Genomic DNA, 14861 nt, shown 5'->3' with positions numbered 1-14861 from the left:
CCCGCGTCGTCGCTCAAATTATCCCCCTGGCGTTTAAGGGGTCATGCTCAGTCGGGAGGCCGAGGAAAAGGGTGGTCTTTGGAAATTTTTTACTCAAAAGCTGTAACACATTTCGCAAAAAATCTTTTTTACTTTTAAGCATTGCATCTAGTATTGTGCGTCGTAATTTTTTTATTTAAAAATATTTGTTAATTACTGAGCTATTGTCCATCAGTCGAAGGTTCTCTAAAAATAAAGGCTTCTGCGGTGAAAAAATGCTGCTCGAAAGTCGATCACCTAAAATAAAAAATTCAAAAGAATTTACTTATTGTATTATATTATCTAGTATTTGAACGGAGGATTTTTTTATCCGATGCTTAGTTTCCTTTTAATTTAATTGACGAAAATCAGGCACGATTTATGATAAAAATTCACACTTTTACTTTTAATATATCGAAAAATCCTTCGTTCAAGTACTAGATAATATAATATAATAAGTAAATTCTTTTAATTTGTTATTTTAGAAATTTAGTATTTAATATAATATAATAAGTAAATTCTTTTAATTTGTTATTTTAGAAATTTAGATGATCGACTTTCGAGCAGCAGTTTTTCACCGCAGAAGTCTCTATTTTTAGAGAACCTTCGAGTGATGGACAATAACTTAGTTACTACTAAATATTTTTAAATAAAAAAATTACGACGCACAATACTAGATGCAATGTTTAAAAGTAAAAAAGATTTTTTGCGAAATGTGTTACAGCTATTGAGTGAAAAATTTCCAAAGACCACCCTTCTTTTTCGGCCTCCTGACTGAGCATGACCCCTTAACGTATTCAGCGTAGAATTCCGAGACTGCTCGACCCGCGATTTTCACCCGGAACATCGGGCCAAAGAGACCGTTTATCTCTCCCCACCCCTGTGCACCGTGCTCGATTAATTGCACGCTCTCGATGACGAGATTCCCCTCGGCAGCCTCCTTTCAATTTCTCGGCCGCTTAAGATCGAGAGCCGTCCGTGCGAAAGAATACCGCGGGCGTGATTTGCGAAAGAAACGAAAAACAGCCTCGGGGAAATTAGCCTGGCGCGCGGACGATCCGCCCCTGCGTATCGCCGCGTACTGGCCGTCGAAACCGAACCGCGTCACTCGCCTAACTGTACATAGGCTTGTGTACACCCAAGGTACCGTACAGGCACGGGGACGCCGACCGAACGGTCGTAAAACCATGAATACGCGAACACGTTTACACGTGGGCCACGCCGTGCACGCGTCTATGCGTGTACAGGTGCGTAAAAGCACCGTTGCATGGCCGGCGAAGGCGCGGCCAAAAGTAAAACCGAATTCGTTTTCGGTAGGACTCCAGCCGGCCGTGCCTCGGCTTATCTCTCGCGCCTTATCTCTCCCTCCTTCACTTTTCCCCACCCCGACTTTGCTCGCGGCAGAAAATCCTCGCAGCTGCGAGGGTCCTTCGTCTCCCTCTGCCCTGCGAGCGGGTCGCGCAGCTTCGACGGACGTGCGTGCACGCGCGCGGCGACGAGGACGATCGGACGTTGCGCGGTGACGCGAGGATAATCGATAATCTCGCTAATCGCATGCATCGACGCGGCAAGGTTCGCGCCCGCCGGCCGTAGAAGGTAACGCGGACATCCTCGGCTCTCTTACGTAACCGAGAGCCGAGCTCGAGGAGGCGTCCTCCTGCCTCTGTTCCCCTGGCCAGGACCTCGAGCGGCGAATACGTTGAACCTTCAGAGTTCATCGTATCGAGTCGAGCATAACGTCGCGGCCGATCGTGATTAGCCGATCATGCCGGGCGGCCCTGAATTCTCGGTATCTCTTCATCCGACTCGACAGGACAATGATAGTCGAGGGGCAGCGGCCTGCTCGCCCTTCATCGTCCGCGAAGTCACGAGCCAGCCGTGATCCAAGTCAATCTTTTCTTCTCCGCTCGATCCCGGCACCGCTCGATTCGAGGCTGAATATTCTTTAGGGGTTTACGCGGAATTTCGAAAAGTCTATCTACCCGCAAAGCTTACTGTTTCTAGTATTAAAATCAATAAAAGCGTTCACGTTGTTCTTTCATTGATTTTTCGAAATGTTTTATAAGAGCTGTTTGTTTAGATTTAACAAATAGGCACCTAACTCCTACCTATATATTTGATTTCATGGTGTTACTGTTTTTTTCGTGAATATTACATTTTTTGTAAAACAAAAGGCTTTTGTTACTTCAGAAATACCTACCAAATTTTCCACCCACTGTCAAAAGTTATATTTTAGAATAATTATTTGTAATTAAAAATAAAGGGAGGCACAATTGAGTTAGGTGGAGGCCCCGGGTCTGGAAGCCTTACCTCCCCAAAAAAAGGGAAACCTCAAAGCTGTTAAGGGGGAACACAACTGTGGTGGCCGGAAAAGTAAACCATTTTTAAGAATTTTTTCAGGAATAATTTACAGCTTTCAAATAAAATTGTTATTCCCTACGTTTAGTAGAATATCTTAAGAGACTATAAAAAAATGAGTAGCTCTGCTGTTTACGCGAGTGAGGGGTCTAGAGGATTAATTAATATCCTAAAATTTATGCATATTTGTCTATTGATTGTTTCTCCTATAGTCACTTAAGACACTGTGCTAAAGGTATGTAATAAAAATTTGAAATGAAAACTGTAAATTATTCCCGAATAAAAAATCCTTAAAAATTGTTCCCCTTAAGTCTGAAGCTCCCGTGGTTAAATACCTTCAAGGTGCATACTGCACCTCCACGGAGGAATACCACCGGAGAATAGAATCAGTACGTATCGCGTATGCCGTTAAAACCGAGCGTCTCGCAAAAGTACAAGTGGAAACGGAGGGTATCCGGTCGGCCGTGGTGGAGCCGAGCTCTCGAGTGGTTCTGGTCGACGTCTGGCCGTACGTGGCCAGCCGCTTTCAATGGGGACACGTGATCGGCAGAGTACGGCAGTGGTGGAGGTCGACCGGCTGGATTCGCCGGTCCCTTCCTCTCTTTCCTCCGCGCTCCTACTCGTTCCTTCTCGTTCCTTCTGTTCTCGGCCGAGGACCTCCTCTCTACGTTAGCCGGCACGCCGTGGAGTCACGGACGACCGCTATATCATTTTCGCTACCGGCCTGCGCGCCTCGGTTCACCGTTCCCGTCGGTTGTTGAACCCGACTCTCTTCGCGCGCTGCATAACCCATTTTGTAATAGCACACTTCGAGCCGCGCGACGCGGCGCACCGGTATATCCCTCGCCGAAATCGACCGTCGCCGATCCCGGTGCAATATCCACCCATCCCGGCAAAGAGAAATCACAGGCCTAGCCTTCTTAGATCCTAGAGGCCTCGAATCCAGTGTCCCGGAAGTCGGAGATTCTTAGAAGCTCGGAGAACGATGGAATTAGGTACTGCGCTAATTCTAGGGCCTCCAAATTGCGCTTCGTCCCTCTGGATGACGCGGCCCCCGTCCGACCAATCGCGAGCAGTTGCCAGAGCGGAGAATGAAACCGTAGCGGCTCTTATGGGCGCGAGTGAAATGAATTTGTACTAGGTCGCAGGTTTCCATTCTCGTCGGTTATTGAACTTGACTCTCTTCGCGCGCTGCATAACCCATTTTGTAATAGCACACTTCTAGCTCGCGCCACGGCTTCCACGAAGCCAGTCCCCCAGCGCCTCGATCGGCCCCGTTCCCGCTCTATGAATTTTTGAAGTCCCAGTCGAAAGCAAACGGTCGCCGCCGTACTGCTCGAAAATTCTTCACTTTCGCGGCTTTTCCAGCAGTGGGCTCGCCTCCGTTTTCCCGCCGGGTCGTTCAACTCCGCGCGACCCGCACGGATCTATTACAAAATGACCCCGGCGTACCGGTGTCCTTGTTCGAGGCGAACAAACGCCCGCATACCAGTTACCGTCTCAGTCTCGGCGGGAAAAGTTCTCCGCCGTCTTCGGTTAAACTCGACCTAGTAAAAAGCAAAGGCACGGGCGCAGGCAGCTCGCGTTTTGCCGATACGCGGCAAGAGGCCTCGCGCCGTTTCGAAAATTTCCCTCCGCATTCCTGTGTCATCTCGCCCCCTCCTCTTTCGTCCACGCAACCCATCTCGCGGACGCGAGTCGCGCAGGCCCCGAGGAAACGAGTCCTCCTTGTTCCACGCGCGACAATGGGGCGCTCGTTTGCCGGGCTATCGGGAGCACAAAGGGCAAGATTGTGCTTCTTAAAGAGTGCTAATGGAAGGCGGTCTTTGGTAATCGCTGGCGATTTACTTGGCTGTAAAGCTGTAAAGGAAACAAATTCCACGCGAAAAGGGAAGGGGTCGTACTTAAATTACGTAAAGGTACTTTTGGCCATTTCTAACTCCACCCTGTTAGTGTAAGAATTCGTAAGATTTAATACTCCAACCCCCCGTTCTTAAAGAATACTTTTTCAATTGTTAAAATACTTTTAAAGGCTTATATAATTCATCTAATTCCGTTTCGAGAAATTTAAACTAAAATTACTTTTCTGAAACGTTAATGATGGAATTTGTATTTATTGAAAATTAGGGTAAAAGAATTTTAAAAAATTAAAGCCGACTTCAAAAATTAAAATCTACGACCCTCGATTTCTTTATGTTGGCACCTCATCATTTGCACTGTGTAAATCTGGCACCGACTTAAAGAAAATTGAGAGTCGTAGATTCAATCAGGAAGCAAATTATTTTTTACTTTTCAGTGCATATTTATTTTTTTTTAAGTCGGTTTTAATTTTTTTTTTTTTTATTATTTAAGTTGTGTAACTACATCTATTTTAAAAAATATGGGCAGGTCTATGAAAGGAGCTGCTCGTAAAAAAAAGAACCGTTTGCTAGAGACGGAAGATTCTAATAATAACGAAACGGATTTCTTATTTTTGCTGTAACTTCAAAACTGCTGAACCGATTTTGATCATTCTTTTTCCACGACCTAAGTTGATTGAAGCTAAACTAAATGCAATAAGTTTCAACAAAATCGGTCCAGTAGTTACGGAGAAATTCGCGCACAAACATAATAGGGTAGAGTGGGACAAAAAGTCCCTCAGACTGAAAACATGTATATTTTATTATTTATTTTCGCAATAAAATGGCCAAAGTATAAAGAAATGATGCCATAGTCTTTAAATAGTATTTTTGTTTTAGTTGAGCGATTTTTTCAGTATTTAGTTTAAAGGGGAACTTTGACTTATATTTTTATTTTTTGTTAAAGAAGTCATACTTTCCTTTCAATATTGTATACCAAAAAGAATTGGTTTAATAAATATTTGTTGATTTGAAAAGAGTTTTTTACTTATTTAGTTTAGTATTATACGAAAAGACATTAGGGACTTTTTGCTCCGTGAGTGGGGCAAGAAGTCCATTTTGCATTGACAAAGATTTTGTGGTATAACCCAACAGAAAATAACAATACCAACAAACGAACTTCGTGAACGTAAAGCATAGTAGTTATAGTTTATACAAAATAACACCAGATATTTCTAGATTGTTATTACTAAATTTTACATAGGTTTATATGAAAAACGGGACTTTTACCCCACCCTACTATCATACATACATACCAGAATTGGGCAAAATGTAATCTAATTACAAATTACGATTAAAATATAATTGTGTCTTTGATTACACATTATTTTCTGTAATCCTTAATTTAGGTAATTTACCACAATTTTGTGTAATCAATTACGCAATTACATTTTAATCATAATTTGTAATTAGATTACATTTTGCCCAACTCTAAGACATGCACATCGAACGCAGAAACCTCTTTCATTTCGAAGTCGGTTAAAAAATATTATACAAGCCGCAACCCGACCTTCCCTCCCCTTCTCTCTTGCAAAAAAAAAACGTAAAAAATTCGCGACACCCCCAAAAACCTTACGTAATTACCAACGACCCCGAACAAGCAGAATTATCAGCGCCTAGATTTCAGAGAGGTCTGATAAGGAGGGCCGTGCGCGTCACAAGCGCAGACCCTACGTCGACGGAGAATTAATTGTCGCGGCCCGATAAGAGCGTCGGTTATTCGGGCATTGTGCTCGGTTGCGTGGCGTAGGGCAGGTCAGGCGCGCTCCTATATCTCGTCCGGGCTCCTACTTTTTAAAGGGTCACGGGGAAACTCGGCGTCCCAATTGAACGCGCGAAAACCGTGCGATATGTTTTCTCCTCGGAGACGCGAGCATTTCAGGGCCGTCTTTCCGTGGATATTAATAGCCGCGTTTCAGGAGAATTTACGCGAGCAGGGGCGAGGATGGAACTTTTAGCCGAGGACTCGTGCCGCCGTGGAACGCGAGGGGAAGCGATGTTTCGCGGTCTACTAAAGAGAATTCTAGTCGGGTTCGTTCGACGGAACACGTAACGCGCATTTGCGCTTCCGGTCGATACCTCCGGCCGATAAAACGCTCCCTCGTAATCGTTGTGAAAGAGATTAAATAACGGAGTTTGTCCGTTTCCGCATTGAACAGCACCGACTCCAATGTCAATGTCAGTCGCCCTTTCACCTTATATAACGAAGCGGCGCGCTGGCCCGCTCGCCTGCTCCCGGCTCCGCTGCATATTACCAGCTTAACGCTCGCCGGGCTGGCGCAATGCAACGATGCAATTCCGATTCTCGTTACTGTAAACGAATTATGTGCGCGCCCCGCGAGAGCTGGTCAAGGTCCCTCGGATCGATACCCAACTTTTCCTTCCGGCAGCGCGTAAAAGAAAAGGGAAAGACCAGTAGGTGGTATCATCCCCGGCCGTTCTTTGTATCTCGAAAAGGAACAGGAAGCTAACCGAGCGATCGTTTTGAATTGTAAATCGTGCCCGTTCGCTTCGCGGGGATCGCTCTCAGCTCCTAGTTAGCTGATTCGAAGTCGTTCTTCGCGGGTACTTGAGAAAATGGAAATTCCAGGCGGCGGTGTCTTTTCTAGGTAAGTGTACCTCCTCTGCCAGCACGAGGCGACAGTGAACCGCGTTTGCTGCCGCTGGGGAGAGTAAAGGACACCGCTAATTTCAGCCTCGATACGTAATTACCTACCGAAGCGGGCGCCTCTAGGAAAAGGTGGTGCAGGAATGAAATAAGATCGCGTGGCTGCAGCCCTGTACCCCTTTGAACTTAAACTCTAGCGCGGCTTGAATACGTTTCTACGGTGTTGCTGGCTCGTGCTAGTTCGTTGATTATGAGCGACTGCGATCGACTGAAGCTGAGAAGCGGGAGAACGCGGATCCAAACTGACCTCCCAGATTCTCCGGGATCGTTTATTCCTACACGCTTCTCCGGACCATCTCGAAAGCACCCTTGGCGCTTCAAGGAAGCTTCTCGGTCCGCAGAAGCTCGACTTGATCGTACTCTAGAGTGGCTCGCGGCTGTCGACAGGTAGAGCAAGGCTATAGCGAAGCGAAGTGAAGCGAAGGGAGGGAATCTCACGGCTGATGGCTGGCCGTGACTTTACTCAACTCAGCCGGCACTCGGGCCGGCGCAACGCGTCAATGTAGAACGGTCATTGACTCCTGCTGCTCGCTCGGCTCGCGAGCCTCCTATATACGTGCAAGCTCGAGCCTTCCTCCTTCTCTTTCGCCGGTCGCGCTTCTGCGCGCTGCGGACACCCGGTACGTGCCTCGCTGCTCCTCGTGATACTTCGGCCTTCTCCATTCGATCGTCGCAACCGATTCATTTTTCCCGCCTTTATCCCTACACCTCCCGACAATCCCAGCATCGAACCGCGACGCGTCGCGGGTAAATCCTGGGCCCTAGGGTTGGGCCTTTCAATTAGCAGCTTCGTGATTTTCCTTTCGTTCAGTTTCCACGTTTTCGCGCGGAGCGCCGAGGCATTTTCGCGATAACAGAGCGCGGATGTAGGACGGTTATTGGCTCCTCGCGCTAGACTCGCGGGCCCCGCCCCGTCCCCGCAAGCGTTCGCACCCCCTCGCCGTTCGCAGGAGCCTGGAAAGCAGCCACCCGGTACGTGATGCGTGCCTCCGCCAGGACCCGTGGCACTCGAGGCTTTTTCGGCGCACCGAGCGCAGCCAGAAAGTTACGATAATTTTTCTCTCCCCCTCCAGCCCCGCTGCCCGGATAACTCGTTCTCCACCAGACGATCCCTGAAGTAGCGATAAAACGCCTGAGAATGAACACGTACCCGCGACCGTCCGCGAGGCATAAACTGGCCGGCGTGTCTCGCGTTAATGGCCACCTCCCTCGGAAACACCGACGTGTTTATTTTTCCCCCGCTGACCTTGGAATCCGACGAACGCGGAATTTTACGATATTTTTACGGGAGATTTACGCGCCGCCAAGTTTATCGCGGCGGATCCTTGCCCAGGTAGAACAGGGCAAGTGAGAATGAGGAAGTGAGTATAATGGCCTTTATAGCGGGGCGCATCCACGCGGGCGCGCGAGACCGCCTCGCTTTTAACCGGTCCTACGCGCCTCCTCGATAATAATAACGACCGCCGCGGTGAAAATAATCGCGTCGCGACCGCCGTTTCGCGTCGATACAATCGCAATAATTAATTCTGCCTCGCCCTCGAAAAGCTGCCCGCTGAGGAAGCTTCCCATCGAATCGAACGGCGTGGCTCGTGATCGGGAAAACATTCGCGACGAAGAATTCCGCAGAGATCGTTCCCCGGAATGGGAAGAAGGAAAATTTTGCTGTTGCGCGGGCTATAATTGCTTCTGGAACGAACGGTGACAAACGTCAGGGACCCGTGACGGCGGGCGCGCGAACGTGCGAATGCGCGATAATTAATACGAAGGGAGGAGAGCGCGCGCGAAACGGGACACCGTGTATGCACCGGACGGTCATCGTTACGGTAGCGCGTAATACTTTACGGTTCGGCGTATGTATTATCGCGGAATCGCGGGACAAGCGCAATTTTTGCATGGAAAATGGCGCTACGGTACTTTCAGCCTCGCCGCTCGCCCGCGGCGAACGAATCTAGGCTAGGCCTACGAACGACACGGTCATCGACCACCCTTCGTTCCTTTTTTCTCCAAAGACGGAGAAAGCGACGCTACCTCTGCCTCCCACTAATTCGATTACGGTGTCGGGGAACTGGGGGGGGACCAGGGTGGGGCCTGCGAATTCTACCGCACCCCCTTTTTCTTTTATACACTCCGGCTTCTTTCGAATATAGAATTCCCTGGAGTTAAACAACTCGGTGTGGATGACTCCTGCTCCCTTTTGTCCGAGGGCGCGCATCGAGGGAGACTCGCGAGTCAATTCCCAGCGCCGCGATCGAGAGGATTAAATCTCGGTCGCCTCGATTTTCATCTTCTTGCCGCGCGGAAACGCGTGTGCCCCGATCCCGTCGGCGAGTGGCCCGTTTCAGAGGTGCAACGACCGTTCCAATAAATCGACCGCCCCCGTCCTCTCCCCACCCCGAAATCATTACACACACGCGAGCTTGCAATGACCGTGGCTACGAGCCGCGGTCTGCGGATACCGTTATGTCACATTAGTAGGCACCTGCAGGCGTCATTATCCTCTCCCGCGGCGTGCCATTCTCAAAATCGAAAACCACTTATCCTGTCAGCCGGCAGAAATCGATTCGCCCGGCGTCCGTTCGCGGCCAGCCCCCCGACATTTCCACGTACCTCGGCCCCCCCCGCGCTCTGTTCCCCCCTATCGATCGCCATCGTCGATCGGCAGGAAAGTGTTTTGCGCGCGAGGTGATGAAAATCGGAGGGGCAAGACCAACGAGTTCTCCAACCGACGATTCTCTTTTCCCCGTTCTGCCTACTTCCTCGGCAACGATTTCCTTTCTGACCCCGTGTTTTCCCCTTCTTCGAGAAGGGGTGTGCAGGTAAAGCGCGGAGGTTGAAAAGTTCTTCGACGTGCCGGCGCAGAGGAAAGGGGGACAATGGTGCGCCGTTATGTCATATTAGGAGATACGCGCGTTTAACATCGATTCTGTGTAACCGATTCGCTCCTTCGGAATGACTGGATAGAAATTCTCAGGGGTTCCTTCTTTAACGCGAATCCCAGGGTGATTCCGGGAGCTCGAACTTGACATTTGTGGGATAGTTAATTTTTTGTGGAATATCTACTGTATATTTTATTACAACTATTCGCTTATTTTAAAAGTACATATACGCAGCAACTCTCAGTAATTTTTGTTTTATAGAAAAACATTAAGAAATGAACGAATAACAGCCATTCTCGCGAAAGCTGTGTTGATATCGGCGAGCAAGATATTTCGGAAACCACTGTATGGATTGGCCTAAACTTTTGCAGACTTCTTATATATACCGAAGACTAGTAGATGAACGAAGGATTTTTTGTTTCAACAAAAACTGTATTTTTAATTAACGAAAAACGAACGATTCAGACATAGGAAAAGCGTGGTTTTACGTCAAACGGCCGCCATTTTGTCAAAAACCAACTTTTTGAAAAAGCCTTCGTTCATCTACTGACTTCAACCATATATTAACAGAATGATTTTGAATTTTTAATTTCAGCTGATCCGACTCAGAGAAAACTTGCTCACCGCACGGCGCCTTTATCAAAACAGCTTCCACGAGAATGACTGTTATTCGTTCATTTTCTAATGTTTTTCTATAACAAAATTACCGAGAGTTGCTGCATACATGTACTTTTAAAATAAGCGAATAATTGTAAAAAAATATACAGCAGATATTCCAGAAAAAATTCCCGAAAATCGCGTTCTTTTTCGGCAGCTGACTAGGCATAAGCCCTTAAAGAAATCGGCAGGCGAAACGAGACGCGATTGTTCTTGAATAATCCCTGTAGATCGGTAAGTGGCGGTGAATCGCGATCAATGCACTCCGGAGACGAGATTGCGTTATTGCTTTTACCGTTCTCTTTTTTCCAGGCTTTAAGTTTGGTCCCGGTACCGTTAGGGACAAGGCTCTCAAAGAACCGAGCGTGAAGAAACACTTTCTGTAGCCGAAGAGCCCCTTCTATGACGTAACGTACGCACCGAAGGGCCTCCACCGTTTCGAGGAACATTCTTCCCGTGCTATTATACCTTCTTCCTCCTCCGTTCGTTACACCGAATAGCTCGACCAAACTTCTCCCCGCCGATTACTTCTGCTTCCTCGATTACGCGCGGAGGAGCGCGATACTTATTCTTTCGACCCGAGTAATTTTCTTATTCGCGAGAAGAACGCGCCTCGACGGAATCTTCCGCGCGCCGGACTTTCCTCGCCGCAGTTTTGCGCCGTTTGCTATCGAAACTATGTCAGGTCACCCGGCTGTTTTCCGGAACATTCCAGAAAATCCAGCGTCCCCGTCCGGGCGATTGACGGGTGGTGCCTACTTTTCAGCGCCGCAGGCACATTCCCGCGTCCACGGATAACCGTGGAGAATCGGCGATTGTTTTTGGATACGTGACCATTGCGCGCGTCGCACACTTTCCTAACAATGCGCGCGTACTTTCGCGCGAGCGACCACGGCTAGGTACCATTTTCTAACTTTCCGTGGCCTTTTTACTAGAACCGAGGGACGCCTCTAGAGATCCCGCTGCGAAATGATCTGTGATCGCTCACCTGAGTCGTGTCCCTGGGTGCCGGCGAATCCTGTCGCGTCCACGAACCGTCAAAGTTCACAAGTCAAAGTCACTGACATATCTTCCAACCCCCCGAGGAGTGGATACGGTCCGCCCACGATCACTCGCGATTACGACGAAACTTTGCTCTCTTATCCAACGAACTAGGAGCCGATCAGTGTCCCAAAACTCGCCCGGTCACTGGCGACGTTGCTCCCCTGCCGTTCGCGAGGCAGGAAGCTCGCGGGGGGTGGGGGCGAAGTCTCTCCGAAACGTCCGAGATGCTGGAGACGCGTCCCGGGTCGGAAACGGTGGTCCCTCGGTCCTGCCGTCCAAGATCCCCTCGCGTCCTTCTGTCCACTAACTGGTTCGCACCGTTTTTCTCGCAGTGGTCCACGGAGGAGGACAGGCCGCGGAAGAACTAGCCAGGAGGGAAGAAGACGCAGGCGGTGTCGCGGGCGCGTGGAGGACTTCTCCTCGCTCTTCGGCGAAGAGGACTGCCTCGTCCTTGACGTACGGTCGTGTACACCGTGCGAAGCCGCGTGGTTCGGACTGACGAGCACGGCGGGTAAGGTGAGTCTAGGTGAGTGTCTCCTTGTGTATACGGGCCGCGGTGTGCGCGCGTGTACGCACTAACGTAACACAGCCGGGCAGGGTGTAAACGTGGCGCGTTCGTGTGCGTCGCCGGGAGGACTGGCGGAGGGCGAGGAAGGAAGAGGAGGCCGGCTGGCTCCTCCGCTTCGCTCGGCTCGGCTCTGCTCGGCCCTACCAGTTGTCCTCCTCCTCCTCTCGTTCGCTCTTCCTTGTTCCCTCGTTGCCGCTGCCCGTGGCCCCCTCGGCTCCCTCGCGAGCTCGGCGGAGAGCACCGCGAGAGTCAAGGCTCCTTTCCTTCGCTCCTCGTTCCTTCTTACTTCGGCTCCGCTCCTTTCCTCGTTCTCTCCTGCCTCTGCTACCCTCGGATTCTCGGCTGCTCGCCCCGACACCAGTGCAGAACGACGATGCAGCCGGTACGTTTCGTTGGCTCGCTCGTTCGCTCGCTTCAGTATTCCCCATCGACAGAAGCAACGGTACTCTTCCCCACCCCCTTAGCACCGCTCCGAGTTCTCCTGTGCGAGGCAGGCCCGCCGCCTTCTCCCGTCTCCGTCTACCTTCCCGCACCTGGTTCCCTCTTCTTTCCGCCCGACCACCGACCGTCTTCGTATCCCTTTCCACCGCGCTCCCTCTCCCCGTTTTCCCGACGCGCGGTCCCCCCTCTGGCCGTACACGCGCGTAGGCCTCGCTTCTTCCGTCTCCTCTCCCCCTTCGCGCGAGGGCGAAGGCGAAGGCGAGCGCGCGACCGTGTCTTCCTTCTCCTCGGCTGGTTACTGACCTCCGAAAATACGAGTCGAAGGACCGAGGCGTAGATCTCCTCGACCTCGTAGGCCTCCCCGCGGGCCCGCACTCTCCCCCCGCGGCCGGGGACCGTGCAGAAGGGAATCTGGTCGAGTGAGATGAAAATGGACAAAGGGGGATGTAACTTTCCTCTTCGCTTTGTTCCCCTTATCGTTCTCGGTTCTATTTATCAATCGTTCGAATGCGGTCTCGACGCGCATCCGAAGTCTTCCTCCCTCTCTCGCGATTCTCCCGTTTTCCGCTTTTCCCGTTTTCCGCTTTTCACTTTTCAATCCGCTGCGAGGTTTCCGGTAGCCGGAGCGTGACTAGTTGCTAAAGACACTCCTAAGCGCGGAGAAGTTAGTCGGTTAGACCGACGGAGGTACCGAGTCACGCAAAAAAGGGGGCATCTTTTAAGGATGCCGAGGCATCGGCCGATCCGCCAGCGTAATTATATAATTTTAATCGGCGCTCCGTTTTTACGCGGCACCGCTCTTCCGCGTTTCTTGCCTCTGGTTACTGACCTTCGGAAATCCGAGCCATCGAGCCGGCACTCGATTTCTTTTCGTGTTTCTTCGGCTTCATTCTTAACGGCCGAGGAGCGACGACGGGGAATCTGGTGTCGGCGATAGGAAAAACCTCGCGGATCGATTTCGCGCCTCCCTCCTCCCCCCCCCCCCCCCCCCCCTCGCCGCCGCGATAATCGCCGAGGAGCATCGCTACCGTTAGGATGCATTATCCTTCTCGCCTGCTCCGATTCTATCTCGCCGCGATTTTATAATTGACGGTAACGACGGCGACGACCTCGTAACAATAAGAGAACAGAGAGGAAGAATCGCAGGGATCGAGGCGGTGGCGGCGCGAAGTTCTCTCTCTCTCGCGCGCGCGAGAGCTCCCTGCGAACCGTCTTCCCGGGCGTTAAAGTCTCCGAGATTCCGGTGGCGCGTCCCCGCCGAGAAATACGAGACACGGGCGACCGTGTCGATTTATCGAGCCTCCGCGCGTTACGTAAGAGGGCCGAGGGGGCGAATAATGCGTTTCGCGTGCGGCCCAACCGTGTCCCCGCTGCACGTAGATCGTAAATTTGAAAGTCGATCGAAAGTAAGGCCGCGCCAGCGTCACCGCGGCTGCGAATGAACTGGGCCTAGTTATGCAGAAAGGTACAAACCCCTAAAATTACAATAAAATTAGTTAAACTCAGCACGGGTCCCATAATCTTGTGATCTTCATTATGCAAAAAGTTACCAAGCCATAGGACAACTCTTACGTTACACAATTATGAAAACCACCAAGCATGGAAAATGCTCCCATTTTATGCTTGACAAATAAAAACTACAGAAAATTTCAAATAACCTATTCATTAATAGGTTATTATTATAGCCGTCTGAAATCGAGAGACTTTCGGATATGTATGCATAACTTTCGAAAAACAATAGTTTTTTAAGTGAAACTGTTTTTTTAAGAAGTTTGTAATACTATGTAAAGATAGTAAAAAAACAGGAAATCTTTATTAAGCCGTTGACTTGTAAAAAAATCCAGAAAATGTACACAGTTTCCGAGGGTTCAAACGGGTGTACCCTCTTAAGGGGTTGTACCTAGTCAGGCGGCCGAAAAGAGGCGAATGTTTGTGATTTTTTTTTTAAAAAGCAGAAGCATATATTTTCACAGAACTTTCTGCACTTAAAAGAGCAACGTTTAAAGAACATTTGATAATTTTTTTTGTAGAAAAATATTGATGTTTATAATAAAGTTACGACCGATATCTAAGAAGCCTTTTAAAAAGTTGTTTTTACGGTGAGCCCTGCCATTCGGAACCTGAGTATCTAAAATAAAGAAAATAAGAAAGATTTTGTTAGTATATTAATGTATCCGCTGATTGACGGATGGAATTTCCGAAATATTAATTTAAAAGAAAATGGTGGCTATTTAAAGTTGAAGTCCTGATTTTTAATTGTGATAAATCACGCGAAAAATCAGGACTTCAGCTTTAATTAGTCGCCATTTTGTTTTAACCCTTCGTTGACACAC

The 14861-nt window shown here is 49.4% G+C and overlaps 1 protein-coding gene across 1 annotated transcript in view; it reads left to right on the top strand.

The window, feature by feature from the left end:
* Positions 1-12017, top strand: part of LOC143377489 (protein FAM76A) — a 38937-nt gene extending 26920 nt beyond the window's left edge. Inside the window, exon 7 of the mRNA XM_076828761.1 lies at positions 11852-12017. The gene's annotated coding sequence lies outside the window, so the exon portion shown is untranslated. The remainder of the gene's footprint in view (positions 1-11851) is intronic.
* The last annotated feature ends 2844 nt before the right edge of the window (positions 12018-14861 follow it).

The sequence above is a fragment of the Andrena cerasifolii genome, chromosome 16 (genome assembly GCF_050908995.1).
Source record: "Andrena cerasifolii isolate SP2316 chromosome 16, iyAndCera1_principal, whole genome shotgun sequence".
NCBI lineage: Eukaryota > Metazoa > Arthropoda > Insecta > Hymenoptera > Andrenidae > Andrena > Andrena cerasifolii.
This window is presented reverse-complemented; position numbering and strand designations above follow the sequence as displayed.